This window comes from Watersipora subatra, chromosome 2 (genome assembly GCF_963576615.1).
Source record: "Watersipora subatra chromosome 2, tzWatSuba1.1, whole genome shotgun sequence".
In the NCBI taxonomy this organism is placed as follows: domain Eukaryota; kingdom Metazoa; phylum Bryozoa; class Gymnolaemata; order Cheilostomatida; family Watersiporidae; genus Watersipora; species Watersipora subatra.
The window spans coordinates 11606540-11625586 of NC_088709.1; the positions used below are offsets into that span (position 1 = coordinate 11606540).

A 19047-nucleotide genomic window follows, 5' to 3' on the forward strand; every position below is an offset into this window, starting at 1 on the left:
AAATGTGTTCACATAGAGGTTAGGAAGGACTTTCCAAGTTTTACTTGAGAGCTAAATAGCACTCCTATCCCACGAGCCAACAGTGTAAGATACTAATCGTCTTTGAAAAAATAATTTTTAATGACATGAACACATCAAAAATGGCCAAAAAAAAGTAACAAGACCCTGGGCTTAATAAGAAGACGCCTTTTCAACACTTCCTGTAAGACCAAATAGATCACTTACAAAACGGTTGTGATTTCAATTTTTGAATACGCCTGTCACGTGAGTTCACCATGTAATAAGTCTTAAATAGATATGCTAAAAACTAACCAGAGATATGCCATTAGATATATTTTTAGACTAGGGAGGTCAGAAAGTGTCATCAACTGCATGAAAGAATATGCTATAGATATACTTGAGACTCGGCGACAGGAGTTTGATAAAAACGTATTAAAAAGGTTGAATATGGCCAATATGACATTGCCATATATGTATATGACGATGTCTCTTTTAAAAAATCATATTCTACCCGATAATGTACGGTCGCTCCTCATTTTTGCTTTGACCAACTCAAGTTCTCACTTTTAAATAGAATTAGAGGTTTATTAGATGAACTGGCACATCATAGTAAATTGCAGATAACCCATTGTTTCATTTTAGTGAAGAAAAAAAGCAAAAAAGGGAAAAACCTTTATTTTTTTACAGTAAATATCCATGTAATGCCCACGGCCGTAATGAATCATCCTGATTATATATTGAAACGTTGCACTAGCTCAACTAAACTTTGCAGTTATAATAACGTACCAATTTGTCTTGCTTATAAAATTTGTTTAAATGCTTCAAACGAACTTCCACTTCAGTACATGGAGCTCTCTTCATGCCAACCGAAGACCACTTGAAACAACTCTTATATTTACGTATTAAATTAGCAGTAACAAACAAGATAGTGCGACACGCTATTGAAAGACTACGTACTAGCTAAATGCTAATTCTTTAATAGTTTATCTTCTATAGTTCAAATAAAGTTACGAACTTCAGGCTAACTGTCCCACCCACTAGCAACAGCGTTTGTAGAAGGCCGACAACTCCGAACTTTTTTTAGTAAAATAACCCAAAACGTCGTCGATTCCTCGCATCGGGATTCCGCTATTTGATTGGCTGGTGACAATCGCAAGCCTGTCACTCACGCAAAACCCAAGACATTTTAATTTGTACAGCACCCTTGGCGCGAGTCGTGCTCATATTTTAGTGCAGAGTTGAAGAAGACTGCAAGTACAAGACAGAAAGCTAGAAGTTTCCATACATTCTGTTGTTTATACCACACTACCCCTGTTTGCTTTGCACCCTTTCAGCACCTGCTGCTTTAGATATTGAGGTATGTTTGTCTATCACCTAACCAACTGAATGCCTAGCTTACACTCCAGTTACAAGCTGTAATGTTCCTTTTAATTCTAATTAAATTAATTACAGCTTGTAGCTGCTGTGTCTGTAACCCTTTCTAACTATTACAATTCCTAAGATGTACTAAAATATCTGCTCAAATACTTCCATGAATGCATCAAATTCAGATATAAAAACTACTTGAGGAAGATAAAATCTAGCAGTGATAAACAGATTTTTCCTTATGAAATATTGATGGCTTTTGTCAGTCTAGTGAACTTTTCAACCCATTTTGCTAGTTAATTAGAGAAAGGTACATCCTCTGGAATAATACCACTCATAACTGCTCCTTCAATCACTTTCTTCATGTCACCAAAATAATTAAACCTAAAAGTAGCTGCTAGCAAGCCTCCCCTACTCTTTCCATAAGATACGGCGTATGTGGAGAGTCCTGCAGTAAACACGCTTACAGATCCACATTCCCAACCAAAGTCTTCTTAACCATCTATGCCTCCTCGCTAATACCAATGCACACCAATGTTGCCAACCCTATCCAAGCTTGCCACACACCTTAGCTTGAGAACCTAAACATCAAAAGATAACTAATTGTAATATCACTAGTCTTGTTTTTGCTTTTAGCACTAAAGCTCTCTTAAAAACCCTTTCCATAGGCTAAACTGCGTCTGGGGTATGGTAACACGATTCACAAACCTTGTTGAAGACGAACAAGTATTTGCAGAGCAGATGCCCTGTCATATCTACTGGTAGTTGGTTAGTCTATGCAGTACCAGCATGTAGGACGAGTTATGTATGGTTTAAGGATGTGCATCTCTTTCCCAAGAGAATCTCAGTAAATCAATTTGGTCCAAGAGTAAATTTGGTCATTTTGGTGCCAACTACTCATCGAATGAAATCCTTTATTTTAGTGTAGGCTACTATCAAGATCAGCAGTACTAAGTGTGTAATAGCAACAAATTACAATTTGTAATAGATAGACTCTGAGTAAGCACTATAACTTAGATTGAAATCACAGTATTACGTAATAATAAACAATACTACATTGGAAATGTGGCTGTCAAACACCTGAACAGATGAAAATATTGGAGTGCGCCGAGTTTTGCGCTTGTCCACTATATTCTACAGACACTTATTGATTCGCGCGTTTCAGTCACAAATGGATGCAAAGGTTGGACACACTATGGCTAAATGCGGTTTTTAGATAGCGTTGTTGCTACTAAAGCAAGCATTTTAGAAAGGTTGTTCTTCATGGCAAACAAGGAACTTATTACTTTTTCATCAAGAGTCCTGATGGACAGAATTAAATGAATGCTCCAGTTAATCATTTCACTTGTTGTGCACCGGCCATGGCAGTCACTCATAGTTCTGTTTAACCAGCTAGTTGCCCACCCACCACAAACCGCCTACTAGTCACTTCGAGGTTAGATCATGTGTTCACTTTCTGAGGCTTCAGGGCACTAATCACTCTAAATCAGTTCAAAGTCTCTAGCAGAAGACGGCTTGTTTTGATATCAAGAATAGATAAGCCGAGGTTATGACCTCTGACACTCTTGACTGAAGGAATACTGGAGGGCTAAAGACTAATGCTATGATGAAGCGCTGCGGTATGCGCAATGGTTGTTTGTGGTAAACATTCATCAGTGTCACTAGCCGTTGAAGATGATGAGAAATAAGCCAGCCAACAACTGACAGGGGTGTAATTCACCTTATCTTAATAAAACTTGTAATTGATTTTAAGATTAAAGACAGACTTTTATATTAACAGCGGTTAACATAAAAGATGAAATCTTATAAGATTGTCACGATATAGTAAGGGGAATATATTTACGCTTAGAGAATCTTAGCGTAGCTGGAATTTGGTATTATGCAGTATGATGCAGATTTACAGTTGCTCTAGTTAAAATTCAACTCTGGTTTAGTTATGAAACTGTTTTAGTAGTTAACTAACTTGGTAGGCAGACTGATTTAGTTGTAAAACTTGCTTTTTTGGCCAGAGCGGCTGATTTGGGAAACTAATTCAGTTCTGAGGATGGTCAAGTGATTAACAGGTTTAGATAGTCATATATATAGCTTTAGCTGTAAGTTGTTCTAATAGTTGATAAGCTATCAATATAAAGAAAGATGGTAGGTATAATAGACTGTCCCATTCCTCCATAGGCTTACTCAATACAAATTCTTCATAAACATTTGATGAATCATTCAACGACAGTAAACAGCAAGTCATTGCGGCCAACTAAAGCCAATCTGTGTTTCGTCAATTCCAGTTTGATTAAAAGCTGAACAGTGTTCCTCTATTGATCAAGAAAAAACATTTCCCAATTGTGCCAATGTACATGATTTTATCTGATCTTTGAGACTTAGAATGAGTCACTGCCCAATCTCGGCTTGATAAAAGTAACTGCAAATATGAAACAACAAATCCAAATTTACAAATGGAGAACATAACTAACTTCAACCTGGGAGAGCCGGAGTATGTTATAACAAACCTGACATTGATAGTGATTTATACTCCAGCGCAAACCATTAGTTGGTTTAAATGACTAATCGTCGCTGCAGGTGCAGTCATGTCTAGTTTATAACATACTGGTTCTACTTCAACTGTAAGATAACCTAAAGTTGTGTTGATATGATGAACTTCTAATTTTATTAGTCACCTGTATGTCTGAAAATGTAGCAATTTATTAAAAAGGTTTATCTCAGATCTCGATGCAAAAAATGAGCAACCTACAGTAGAGATTAGTAGTTCATACAGAACAGGAAGTTATAAGACAGTGAAGTGTTCTTACACAGTAAAGACAGTGACTTACTATCACCTATACTTACAAACTTGTTATTTGACCTATATGATTTTAATATGAGGTAAATTTTCAAAGTGCCTATCAATCAACCTGTTATCTGGAGATATGAAGTGTGGCTGATGACATAAGCAACTTTCAGTATGGTCTTTCTGTTTTCATGATTAAAGGTTAACTGACAGCCTACATTTTTATTGCATGAGCAACAGCAGATGACATTAAAAATTAGTGTTTGAATTATATTTGTTCTACTTTTGACTAAATACCAGGTTTTGGTAAACATTTTAAAGTCACGAGAATGGATAAGAAGATTTGTGAATTTTGCAAAATATTAACTGGAAATAGCTGTGACAATATTTTATAACAATAAATTTTCTCATTTTCTGAATTTTTTCTCATTTTTTGAACTAGATCATTAAAAACACTTTGTTCTAAAACCGTATACATCAACAGATGACTTCCGAGAATGGCTAATTTTTATAGACAATTCTTCAACTTTTCTATTTGTGTTCAATAAGAATATCTTGCTAACAAAAGATGTACGTATGCCCAAACCAATAGGTGTAGTTTTATAACCATCGTTCGAAAGACAATGCAGATGTATTAATATAAATTTGTTTTAGACTTCTTTGGCATATCTAAAATCAGCTTTAACCTTGCATCACAATTATCCGTCATGGTAAGTGACCAAAAAATAGTGTGGCGACTAAATTTAAAAAGTGTATCTGAATGGCGGGCAACAGAAGAACTTTTGTCTCATGTTTACACACTGGCTAATCGTTGGCATTGTCATCATATATGCACATCATATAATATCATATGTCTATGTTTTGTCAAAAAATGACCTTCTAACGTGAAGCTTGCATTGTGAGTGTGTTTCTATTTCCAAACCTTGCTTTTTATTCTTCTAACATCAAAATCACTGCTAAAAAGCAGAATATCATGATTATATTGTTATAAATAGATGTAATTTTAAAATGCTGTCAGCTAACCTTTAAAATTAAAACCACCTGTTACATTTTTGCCATCCCCTTTCACCCTTCTTTATCTATGCTGTAGAAACACCCAGAGGCTTATTGTCATTTCTTACCACTTCTCACAACACGTGGTGTAGCTAAGCTTTTTCCTAGGTCAGGGAAGGACTGCTAGCAGGTCCCAGCAGGTGCTAGCAGGTCTCTATAGCTTATCAATTGATCCCGTTCTTTACACCGCTTTGCAACCACCTCCTAATCTCTCATTAACAACTTGATGCGGCCAAATCCGGCACAAATACCTGCTTCATTTTGTTTCCCTAGCAACCATTAGCAAAATATGCATCGCTTAACCACAATAAAGTAATTTGCCCACCATTCAAGCAAGTTTGATGGTATTATATTTATGTCACTTGAGCAGTTCATACTAGCATGTTATGTGAAATGGCTTAAATTTGTCTAGCAAATGCACCTCACTAAATGTGTTTTTTCAGGTGAATTTTTCAGTTAATGTTATTCAATATTTATATGTGCAATATTGAATTTTGTACACAATTTAGCCACATCTAGTTTATGTATGTTTATATAAAATTCATCGAGTATTATTTAATAAACTGCTGTTGGAACTATACACAGATGTTTACTCCAGTTATGTAACCATATTCTGTTACAATAAGATCACCATGTTGGTCTGGTCAGGTTTTGATGTGAATGCCTCCGATGTAGGGGGCTGGCTAGGGTACTCTCAAACTCCAAACGCATATTCTCTAGAGCTGAATGTGACAAAAGAACGCAAAATTGTCCACTGTGGAATGTAATGACACTTCGTATAATCCAACAATAGATTTGGAATTATTGAACACTCAGAAATAAATTCAATAGAACACTGTATCATAAACCAACTCTCATTCTCTAGATACCATGTCTTATGAGGATTCAGGTGATCAAGGTTCTCCTCCACTTGGTACAACCATGGCTTTTCTTGGCAGGTTTTAAGAGTGGTTTACCATCGCTTTCTGTTGGCTGCTTTTATTGAGATACCATCTCTAGCTAGGTGGCCCTTGGCTCACTGAAGAGCTCCTTGGCCCTTTTTCAGGTGTTGTTTTTAGTCTTGTAAGGTTGCTAGTTTCCCTCCTCAACCACATTGGGGTGCAGATAAGGGAGCCGGTTTAGTCCGTACTTGGCACAGGAACAATTGTGGTTGGATGTACTTCCTAACACCACCAGTGGTCTTTAAGTGACTTGAACCCCTGACCTACTGATTATATGCCAGCACCCTAACCAATGAACCATGGCTACCCCGTAAACCATATATATATAAAACAATGAAATACTATAAGGATCTCGGACTACGACATGCACACATGCATTGCCATAGGCTTGTCAACACACCCTATGCGGCAGAGATTTTGTACAACAATCGTAGTCTACAAAAATCAAACCCTGTATAAAGATTTTTGGGGCACAGTTTTTAATGATTGCATTAACAAACCTATGCTTACCCACAGTTAGTAGGCCCTACTTGACTGTGATACCTGCACTTTCCTGTACGCCAACTAAAACTACTAATTCTTCTAAAATTTTGAGAAGTGCAGAATTGAAACTTGAATAGCTCATGTGTACTCCGATTGCATACCCGTACCCTGAATTCAAAAGCTCCCATAATTTGCGACGAAACATTAGATGATACAAGTTCTCAGCTTCTAGTAGTAAGATGAGCAGAAACTACTCTCTGCTTAAACTAGAAATTATAGAAATACATTGCTGTAGCATCTGAGGTACAGTCAGCAGGTACATGAGTGTCTTCACATTTCAAGTAACTAGATACATTTAGAACTCATAGACATTTATAACATTCAGACGAATCTCAAACTGTTAAGTTTTATAGGAATGCAATGAAACAGGAGCAATATCATTGATATATCTTACAGAACTTCATACACAATGTAAATGTAAACATTTTTTTTAATAAAAAATATGCTATTGAGTTTATTGAAGTTGAGTAACTTTAGTCTCAAACCCATTGAGAAATGAGCAGTTAAGTTGTGCTACTCATGAAACAAAAGAAGTTCTAGACTCCTAATAAGCAAACTAAATTAGGTTGTGAAAGATGTTTGAGTAGTTTACAAATTTTACAAAATAATTTTACAAAGTGTTTAAATCATTTAATTATCAAATTAGACTAATGTCTCAGGATGAAAATCTTACCACTTTAACATGACAGCTTAATATAGATCCCACAATAGTGAATCTAACAAAATTGAGAATGAAATTTGTTTGGGCCAAGATGATGGATTTGGTTACAGTTTCATCTTCGTTGCTGTCAAGTAAAGTTAGGCTTCATGAAATTGTTAGTAGAGAGAATTGATCTGATTGGGTAGTTATAAGTTATAGCTTTATCGTTTTTTTATTGGATGAAATTAGCTTGATCTTATTGGTCAGTTTGCAGTAAAGAATGATGTTGAGGCTCACACAGAAAATAGCTTATATTATTATGAACTGAATCGGTGAATCAAACGCAATGGTTACAACAATATTGATGAGGTCTTAGTACATTTTCAAAAATCTAATGTGACGCTTCACCTAGGTTTACTTGAAAGTTTGTCTTTGTGTGAATTAGTCGGAAGTTACTAACATGAAATATTTATAATAGATTTGAACAGTTAATTTAAATGTATTATTTATATTATTAGCTGTAACACAGTTTTAAGCAAATAAATATAAGTAATGCTGACGGTTTTTACAGTAAAAATGCAGTAATTATTTCAAGTATTTAGTGTCCATGGAACAATGCTTTGATCAATGCTTGTATGATACACATTTCACATCACTAATAAGGCTTATATATATTGCATTATATACTTTACACTATACTTTGTATACATTAAAATATGTATTGTGTGAACAAACCTCCAAGCTGCAGACATCTATAGAAAAGTAGCAACCAGTGCTGGATAACTTCTGCAATAGTGAATTGTTTTCAAAGATTTCTGTTTATGAAGTGGTACAACTTTTGTATTTGACTGAATATTAAATAAGGTGCTCTTCCAAACTTATGTTGTGTTGTTTAACATGTTTACAAATCGTGTAAAATCATATTTCACTATTATGAAAGTCAAACAGACACAAAAGATATGAGTGAAAAAATGTCATTTGCTCTTGCAAATGATTTATATAAACAGCTCAAATAGACAATTGTTTCTTATAGATACTAAATCTCTGAATTTTAACAAAAAATTTTCATAAATTAATGATTAACTGTGTGAATGTAGCTGCACTTTACCTGCAACTTATATGTCTAAATTTGCCTATCCAATATCTGAACTACAGTTTTGACAGCTGCATTGTGAGGCAGAACGCTGCCGGAATACCTCAAACACACAAGTCTGATCGATAGTGTTCCGCCAACACAATGTAAGTTCCTTGCCTAATGTTTGCCTAAAACCAGTATCGGTTGCTATAACGTCTTTGCATTTTGCAAAGTTCACTTTAACAAGTGTTTGGTTTTCAAAAACTTAAAATCCCACAAGACAGATTTTAGTGATCATTTTTGGCAAATTGGAGGAAGCGAAATAGTAGACAGGTGACGCATACACCCGCAATCATATCTGACCATGATCTAAACAATATATATATAATTTTATAAGATGTAATATCAAAAACTATTCTTTTATTATTCAGGCCTGATCTAGTTTTAAAAGTTTCTTCGGCTAGTTTTGAGGTGTTCAACTGATTGTTTCAATGGAGGAAAACAAGAGCAGACAATTCTTTGTTCGCAGTAATACTATCGTGGCTGTTGAGCTTAGGACAACTACAGACTGAATAAATTTCTTCATCAAAATGACATTAGCCATTAATATCGATTCTTTCTCTAAAATAAGTTTGCAATGAGTCTTCACCACTTGGTCTATCAAGTCTATGCTCAGTGATCATGTATAAATGAATAAAAGTTTGGTGCGTTGGTCAGCACACCAAATACATGATTCCGGCTTTGGCATAACGCATTATTGCTTTCGAAAGTGCTTGTGAATTCTCTACATTAAGGGGTATGCATATGAGGTACACATAAGACATGACTATATTAATCATCAACCTCTCTCAATGATTGTGGTAGTTTTGTCTTGATTGTGGCACACAGTGGTGTCCCCTAATCAAGTTTGGTAGATTGTTCCGGCAGCGGTCTGCTTCACAATGCAGCTGTCAAAACTGTGGTTCAGATATTGGATAGGCAAATTTAGACATATCAGTTGCAGGTAAAGTGCCGCTACATTCACACAGTTAATCATTAACTTATAATGATTTTTGGTTAAAATTCAGAGATTTAGTAATTATAAGAAACAATTGTTTATTGAAGCTGTTTATATAAATCATTCACGGGAGTAAATGACATTTTTTCACTCATATATTTTGTGTCTGTTCGACTTTCATAATAGTGAAACATGATTTTACACGATTTTTAAACATGTTAAAAACACAACATAAGTTTAGAAGAGTGACTTTTTTAATATTCAGCCAAAAACAACAGTTGTAATACTTTTTATAAAGAGAAACTTTTGAAAACAACTTACTGTTGCAGGAGTTATCCAACAGTCAATGCTATTTTGTATAAATGTCTGCAGCTTTAGAAGTTTTTTTTTACAAACTACATATTATAAAGTATACACAGTATAGTGTACAGTATATAATGCAACATCTATAAGCTTTATTAGTGATGTCAAATATGATTTTTCCTGTATATATAGGCCTACTAGATGAATGCCCGGCATTGCACGGGTAATGAAAAGGTTTTTGCGCTGAAGATTTACTTTTAATCAACATATAGGCCTACAACATTTACAGTTCTAACTTTTAAATGAATGTATTTGTTTATTTCTGTGTTCAGTCAGCAGAATTTACTATTCTTTTTATAATTAGCAGATTTTTAATTTTTAAAACTCTGGTTCTGTAAGTGGACAGATGGACAGACAGATTGAAGACAAACATTGAGACTTATATACTTAGATATATAGGCACAACAGCTAAACTGGACCTCCAACAATCCCTACTAGTTCATTTTAATGTGGGTTAAGTTTATCCTTACAAAAAGGTAGCGCTTGTAGGCTATGATAGCTGCGCGACTTACTGTATAAAAAACTATTTGATGATTAATAGAAATGTTTCTAAAGGATTCATCCACCGATAGTCTTTCGAAGCAATAAAATAATTACCATGATGATCACGTTGTTGAAAGCTGTGAGTAGAGGATAACTCCAATTTAAGACGCATGCAGCTCTAGCCAATGACTTATCGCGTATCTCTATTAAATGATAAATATGTTAGACAAACTTTGCCAACATAGCCTTCTATGAAAAATTTAAAACATCGAAAGCCCCCTGCTGATAGCTTGTAACCATTTCTAACTACAGCCATATGTTAGAGGTTCTCAAATAACTTTACAAACACATCACCTTTGAAGAGCATATCATCTACCTGTAACTACCTGGTTACAAGCTGGCATCATTGAAAGTATTCTTCTAGATGCTGCTGAGCAGCCTATCTCAGTATTAACTTCATCTTTTAAATAGCTGAACAGAATCAACTCATAGACAGCAATATTTTAACTAATTCAGTACTAATATGCAGAGGTTTTGCAGAAAAATAAATTTGAAAGCTCTTATCTTTAGAATAGTTATTTTTAGCTTGAGGCTCCAGCAGTCATTTTATCAGCCAGTCATGCCTGTAACACTGCAGATATAAAAACCTGTTAATGTTTTCACTGATGAATTGGCATTCAGCAAAATATTTAATCAATGTTAATAATCAATAATCAAACATTAATAATCAATGTTTATCATATTTTATCGAAAGTTCATTTAAATGTACGCGGCAACCATTCAAACCGTTCTAACTGTATTAAATCAAATAAAATGATCGACGGTTTCATAAAAGTTTTCCAATTAAACATAAAAAGCTAGCAGTATTTTTGAAACAACCCAAGAATTTAATAAAATGAAGTTTGCGAAGTTTGAGATGTGTTCTTTCTCTTATGGGAAACTGGGTTCTTGGGCTTCATAAATTTTTGACCAGTCTTTATTACATTTGAAAATTGAAGCTGCGATACTTATCTTGATTCATTGGTGTCAGCGAGGATTATTTTCATAAACCAAAATAAACATTCTAATGTTGTCTTTGCATTGAGTGAATGCATGAGAAATTGATCAAGCCATCCCTTTGCATTGGTATCGACTATACAACTGTTAATACTGACTATTTATGTTATCAGAAAAAGACGATTTCTCACAACTTTTTCTGGTCATCAAGTTTAGTTCACAACTGAGTTAATATTTAACAGTTTTGAACTGGTTGAGGCTGAATTTGAATTAAATTATGCAGTGGTTACTAGCTTACTAAGAAATGGCTTAGTAAGCTAGCAACTTACTCATAAAATCCATTTTTATGAATTACTCGTGATGGTGAGATGTTTTTTTCAACACGATTTTTCTTGAACTATTTGACCTCCATGTTGGCAAATTAAAGTTTTATCTAATTTATAAATATATGCGATTAGAAGCTATTAATTGTTTGCTATTCAATTTAAAAAATGATTCAGTAAGCCTTATAATGTGAAGTTTCACTCGAAATGTAGTAATAAATACAAACAACCATCTGGCAGCAAAAAAGCTAAACAATTTACTGAATTTGTTACATCTTGGCTGAGTACTCGTTGATTAAAACAAATTCAGTATAAGAAATCTTATGATCTTGGTGAATCTTATTATACTCTCTAGAAAAACTTAATTCAGCGAGTTGGGGAGATTGCTCTGGCTATGTTACACACTTGTACCGTCACATTAAGGTATCCTTCAGCTGGTGACTGTTGGTCACTGTCTCTCTTTATTGACAGTTCTGCAACCTACAATATTGGAAGTTTCAGAATTATTTTGTTGGTTGATGGCTTGGTTAAACCGAGAACTCCCTTAGCAGTGTGAAACAAAGTTTTCTAATTTGCACCTATCACACAGGAATCTTTTGCTTCATGCGCTGCAAATGTTTTTAAAAGTTATGTAATTAGCTAAAACACTAACAATTTAGTTTGGAAAGTTTCTTTTTTGAAATCTCTCTCTTGCAGTTGGCGGTTTTGACAATGAGTGTCTTATAGTGTAGGCTTTTTCACTGACTTGTATGCAGCTCTGTTTTCTGCCTTCTGCCATCTGCTTGGATTTAGTGTCTTCAACTCCATATCACTCTTAGCTACATCATTGTATCTCAGTCTGGATCTATTGTAATATTTGTTTAGTGAATCACTTTGTTAAATAATCTCAGCTTCTCAGTTGTGCTCTTTTTTGTTCAACTGATCTCTTTTTTGCTGCCATGATGAAATTTATAGGCTTTTTTGCAATTTACTCACAACCACTAGCTCCTCGCCGCGCTGTAAACACTTGCCGGTTGTGGTATCTACCGTGTGATGATTTAACCGCATTGGAAGCAGCCAACCACTGAATACTCAGACAGGCCCACAAGACTGGGCAAACACTCATCCGCACTTGCCCGTTGACCCCTGACAGTAGTCTGTGATGGATTATACCGGTGTTATAGTTATGTCTCTCGGCAAGTGTAGGTTTAGGGAGAGTATGATCATTATGCGGTAATCATGGAGTTTGGTTGCATTGCCTGTCAGTGCTTGTCATATTTACTCTTGCACAAGCGCTTCTTATCTCACTTTGTTTTGACAATCTGAAATTTACAAATTCATACAAAATTTGTCAAGAAATGATGATTGAAGTTGTCTCCCTTGCACCATGAGATGCGCTCACCATATTTTATCATCTTACCAAAGCTCTCTTTCATTTGTCAACCGAAGGGGGTGCTTAAAGATGAACTTACACAAGTTTTATTAGATTTCAACAGAAAGTATCAGTATTTTTCTATCATTTGCCATCGTTTCCAATGTTTGACGTGTTCTGACTGCCAGGATGTTTTAAAATTGAATTCGACAAAACTTGATCACGGTTGAGATGCTCAAAAGAAAACTATGTATAAAATGACTTTAATAGTAACTAGTAAAGTCCTAGTAAAGTAACTAGACTGTTGCTATCGTTGTTATAGTTGATATCGACTATTGTGTTCAAATTATAACGTTACACGTCTCTATTTTGTCGGTTTCTTTATAGCTGAAGATATCATAATTATACTTTCGCTCGATCTGAGCATGTTAATTCCGATCAAGTTCTGTCGATTTTAATCTTGAAACAACCTGGCAGTTGATCACTCCAAACATAAAAAAAGTTGCAAATGATGAAAAAGTACGGATACTTTCTGATAAAATCTACTAAGATTTTGTGTAAGTTCGGCCTAAAGAGAATGGTATAGTCGAAATATAAGCTTTGACCATACAAATATTGCAGCCTTCAAGGATCTAAGGCTATATAGCTCTTTCTATAAGTCATCCTATTGGTCAATCGCCCCCATCTCATTTTATTCTTTTACTGTTCAACAACCATAGAACCTATCAACACAACATGTCACTGTAGCAATTCGGTGCAGTTTCATCATAGTTGATAGACCTACCATACAACACTTGAAATGTCAAAATATGCTGACGTCAGAGTCTACTGCCAAATGTATACTTACAGTGGGTGCACTTCAAGGTTTGTTATTGTCTAGATAACACGGTACACGTATTGCCGATGACATCTGACACAGTTTTTAGAGCTGCCGTAATCTAAACAAATTTTCTATATTCAAAGGTAAGAAAGTTACTTGTGGACTAAGCCTACTCTATTATACATACTAGCAGTAGTTTCATAAATAGCTTCACGATTTCCAAAACTCGCCAGACAATTCGATTTGGTATTGCAAATAGGCGACTCTACGATATATTGCAATATTATTATGTTAAAAACTTGTAAACTTGCGTTAACATTTTTCGAATATTTGAGCTTGAAAGAAACTGTTTTGTGTTCGTGATAATGAGAAACATTTATTACGTGTTTATTTCATATTATATAGTGTGCGTGGAAGGCCATGGAATCGGCTTATTATTAGACTAAAAGGCTTGCGTGGTTTTGTTTCAATATTGTTTACTCTGAAAATTGTCCAGTGTGAGAATAAATTGCCATCACACGATTATGATTATATCATTTATACTAGTTGCGATATCTTTTTAAATAGTGCCGATTTTCATATTGTCTACTTTAAAAATCGCTACAAAACGATCAAATCAGCATATCGTGAAGCTGAAGGTAGCAGGGATAGCCGCAGTGGATCAGTAGTTGGTGCGCTGGCATATAATCAATGGGTCAGTGGTTCAAATCACAGAAGGACCGCTGGTGGTGTTAGGAAAGGCAATTCTCCCCAGCCAAATCCCATGCGCAGATGGTCACAGTATATTTAGTACCAGAATAAATCTGGTTCGGAATAAAGTGCTGCCATAAATGCAGCAGAGAGGGAATAAATCTTGATAATAAAATTGAGTTGAAGTTTCATATTCTTCCCTAATACGACATAAAGCTATGGAACTTACACAAACATACAGTGTTTTTAAAAGTGATAGATGTAGAAAATACTGGTTTAGTCAGTTTTCTTCCTGGTTAACACAATATAAGAACAACCTTCATACCGCCTTTATATAAGCCCATTGGTAATACTGCCTTAGCATCAACATAAAATTTATAACAAAGTATTCATAAGAATGGTATTTTTAATTAGTGTCATACTGCTAAAACTTATAACTGATGAAGACGAACAAACATACTTAGCACTAAATATTCGGTCTTCACATAAAATGGTGCCTGTAGTATTATTAATTACACTACTTTGTACAGTAGACGCTCCTATAATGTAAATAATCCGTTCCAGGAACGTTTACGTTATAAGAACACTAAAATACATGTACATTGCTTAATTCGTTCCAAAGTCTTTTTAAACTCATCCCTTTGGTTATGAAAAAGGAAAAACTTTACTTAATTCTTTTAATTTGTGGGTTGTGCCGTAACTGCAAAACTATTAGTTAGCATCAACAACTTTTCTCTTTTTTATGATCAATCTCACTAGTTTTATCGACCATGACTGCTGTAAATTTACAACAAGTTGATAGGAACTGCACATTTTCGACATTCATTTACAACAATTTGCTTATTTTTCTAAATGGCAACGTCTATTTTGCATAGTAAAACTAATAACAAATATTTTGTACGTCTACGATACGGCAAAACAAAAAAATATTTTTACTGTGAAAAGCAGTTCTACCTGTTCGTCGTCTATTACTATCCAGGGGTCAAGGCTAGGATAACTATAATTTTTGATGATACTCCAGCTCGTGACAATAAGGCTGGTAGACCGACGCTGTAACACCTACTGCACTTATCGACTGCCCTTATATTTATGAACAATTGTGCAGCTATCCTATTCGCCTTTTTCTCGACACGTTTAACAATCTATTACAACGAACTAGAATGACTAGAATGTCGTGAAAGTTATAAATAAATAAATAGTACATTTATCACACGGCGTTCTTTCTTCCGTAAGTGTGGCGAAATAAACTAACATTCAAATAGATTTTGAAAACTTGCCGACTAGACACTTTACGTTATATGGAATCTTTTACGTAGTAGGAAGCACAAACTTCACATAATTTATCTACGTAATCTGGAATTTATGTTATAGGAGGTATACGTTATAGGAGCGTCTACTGTGCATGCATTATTTTTGTGTATGTATCATAATAATAAGTACACATTAACTTTATAAACAGAATGAATAGCAACTCTCAGCTATTCAGTTTGTCGAATTCTTCACTCTAGTCAACGGCAAAAGAAAAAATATTAGTCTCAGGAGCCATATTTTGAAAGAGGGATGTCCGGTAAATCTGTGACTTTAATTTTAAATTGTTGAGGTTTTTCTTGTTGATACCTGATAGTTCAATGTAGTCTCTACCTACCTTCTGGTGGAACCAAAACTATTTTTCCTAAACTGTGAATTTTTAATGACTATTTTTTATAAAACTGGCGATGAACTGAAAGCGAGAATATTGAGGTGAAAAATAGCAAATAATTGTGGTATATGTAAAGCTGACATATAAGGGCTGTTCCACTATGTAGCTAAAAATGATATCGTACTGCCATATACAACCAGATGTAAGAACACGGCATTCTGTGTCGAAATATAATGCATTGTGTGACCTCATATGACGACGAGTCTAAAAAAGTCCAAAATGCATTAAAATGCATGTTTGTCTCTTTTAGCCTTTCATGCTTTCTCGCTAAACGATAGATCAAAGAGCGTCCCTTACCTTCACAAGCATTCAACTTACTTGAAACAAGCTAAAGCAATTTAACTGTTTCAACTAGTGGTAAATGCTAGTCGGGAAGTAACAACTACTATTTTTGTAGTAGCAATTGTGTTATGCTAATGAAACATTCTAGTTTGTACTACTTGGCATTCTCTCTTGTGGCAGACAGAATTTTATGACAAAGGTGACACCTATGACTCCTACATGCGCAGATTACCTGCCGTGTTTGCCAAGCCCTTCTAACTTTACTTACAATTCATAAACATCTTTGCCGCGTAAAAATGATGAAATTTTTTTTAACCCTTTTGCAGGCATAGGGACATTATTGTTGTTTTGCGATACTGCCGATAATGAGCAGAGTAGAGTGACTATTATGTCGCCACATGAATGTATTTTTTTTATAAATTGATTTCTGGTTGACTTATTGCCTTTTTTGTTCAATTTTGTTACCGATACTAAACTACAATAAATTGGTCTCTGTTAACAAACAAAAAATAACTGTTTTGAGAAAAAAATGATCGTTTTGCAATACTAAACAAACAAAAAATCAGAAATAAAAACCTCTTTAAAAAAATTGGGAATTTTGTTTGTAGCTTGTTTCTGCCTTTGTATTTTCTTTTTGAATGTTTTCTCAGAGTGCAACAACTTTCTTTTACTGTCATGGCGTCCTCCAAAGGCTATAGGCAATGGTAAGGCTGTAGAGGAACAAGAATAAGCAAATGGTGTCAAGACTCCGGTGTAGACCTCTGCAAGGGCAAATGCTTCCAAATGTACCATAGTTAAAGAAACAGTTATATGAAGAATTGACTTGAAACATGTTTATTTGTAATTACCTGTATCATAAAAACATAATACACATATAGAATATTATAAATAAGAGTGTATCAATGTTTTTTTAAAATCGATTTGTAAAAATCAATTTGCCCAGGGTGTCTCAAATAGCCCAAAAACTCGCCTGCAGGAGAGTTCAATTATGTTTACTTAAAAACGCTAGTTGTACAGTACGGCCACCACTAACCCTCAAACCTCGCCGGCGGCTAATTGATTTACTGAAGTTGGTTGTTTTCTTTTACTATTTTTTCAGGAGCTTTCTATAATTTTAAATGATTATTGGCTTACTTTATGCTTTGGCTGGAATATTTCTAACTGTTAACCCTTAAATAGAATTACCCCATGATGTGGAAGCGGTGTTTTCAAAATAATTAACCATAAATAATTATCTTGGCAACTCCAACTGCTAAAACAAAACCACCTCAAGATATCTGAAACTAAAATAAAACTAGTTCCACATTACTAACAAAGAAGTTTATGTCATTAGAATACATATATAACTGTCTATTGTTTTATACAGTGTAAAGATTGCGTGAAATAAGTAGATTTTATTAAATTGTGTTTTGAAACAAAAAATACATTATTTAAGGAGTTAAATAGCTGCAGAGAGGTCTTCAAACTAAAGTTTTTAGGAGAGATTTGTCAATGGACGAAAATTGAACCTCCATATACCTGATTTTGAGATTCGTCGCATTCCTAGTATGTTTTGCTATAACTTCTCTGTAAGAGATATTCCGTATATGATTTTTGCAGGCCATCTGTTATCATACCTAATGAGATGGATTAATCCTCTTCAGGCATTTCTAATAAGTTCTCTGCAGACAGGCACTGCAGCTTGCCTGACATGCTATTAGTCTCAAGCCGGTGTCTTTGTTTGCGCACACGCAGTGACAAGCCTACAAGTGGAAATATAAGACATTTTGTAATTAATTTTCTTTCTAATACCTCTTGGCAATATATACATTAGGTCTCTAGCAAGACCGGCGAACTAGCATGGGCTTATAAAGAACCTAATCACTTAAAACAGAGAACTTGCTTCATATCATTAGATGACCGTCTGGACATGGTGCTAAAGCTATCCTACCAATGCGTGTGATTGCTGGGTGTTGTCATTATTGCGTAATGCTAGAATGACACAATTGGCAAATTGATTTTTGCTAAACTTCCTTACGTAAGTTGACATCTATAATTATGTCTTTACCAATGTTATGCTGCCGGTAGAACTCCAATGTCATGCTGCCGGTAGAACATAAATGCAGAAAGTGGCAAAATCAAACTTGAATACTAAGCAACCAGCCTTGCCAGGTACCGCAGGCAGACTTGCAGGTCACTCATCCTAGCCATAAAATTAGTTTTCTCAGAATAGTATTACCATAAAATATGGGAGTTGTGATATCATGTCACACTCTTGAAATTATCTTATCCATGACAATAAAAACTACAGCATTTGCAACATTCAAAGCTCCTTCTGTTGTGTTATTGGTCAAATGCCTGGCAAAGATTCTTCAGTCGTTGAATGACTTCCTTTGCATATGAGTTCTTATCCTACACATTTTATTATAGCTAATATTTTCATTGCTATTGCTATTATTGTAAGTGCTGCAGTAGACTTGCTGTTATGGTTGTAGCAGCTAAAGTATTTAGTAAAGCGTTATGACAAGCTAAAGGCTCTTTTGTTTATTTTATAATATTTTTTTGAAAAAAAAAATGGCTGTTAATATTTCCAATTAAAGATACACTTTCTGTAAGAATGTTGCAACGGCCTCTAAAAGTACATAATGATAAAATCTAATCAGCATTA

The 19047-nt window shown here is 34.7% G+C and overlaps 2 protein-coding genes across 6 annotated transcripts in view; one reads left to right on the forward strand and one right to left on the reverse strand.

Annotated features, from left to right (window-relative positions):
* Positions 1 to 900, reverse strand: part of LOC137387938 (molybdenum cofactor sulfurase-like) — a 28103-nt gene extending 27203 nt beyond the window's left edge. Inside the window, exon 1 of the mRNA XM_068074455.1 lies at positions 787 to 900. The gene's annotated coding sequence lies outside the window, so the exon portion shown is untranslated. The remainder of the gene's footprint in view (positions 1 to 786) is intronic.
* A 302-nt stretch (positions 901 to 1202) lies between these two features.
* The window catches only part of LOC137388824 (poly(rC)-binding protein 2-like), a 55385-nt gene continuing 37540 nt past the window's right edge, over positions 1203 to 19047 (forward strand). For 4 of the 5 annotated variants that reach the window (XM_068075279.1, XM_068075284.1, XM_068075283.1 and 1 more), the window contains exon 1: positions 1203 to 1357. The gene's annotated coding sequence lies outside the window, so the exon portion shown is untranslated. Of the gene's footprint in view, positions 1358 to 13854; positions 13873 to 19047 lie in introns of those variants that run through there. The other variant, XM_068075280.1, reaches the window with a different exon arrangement.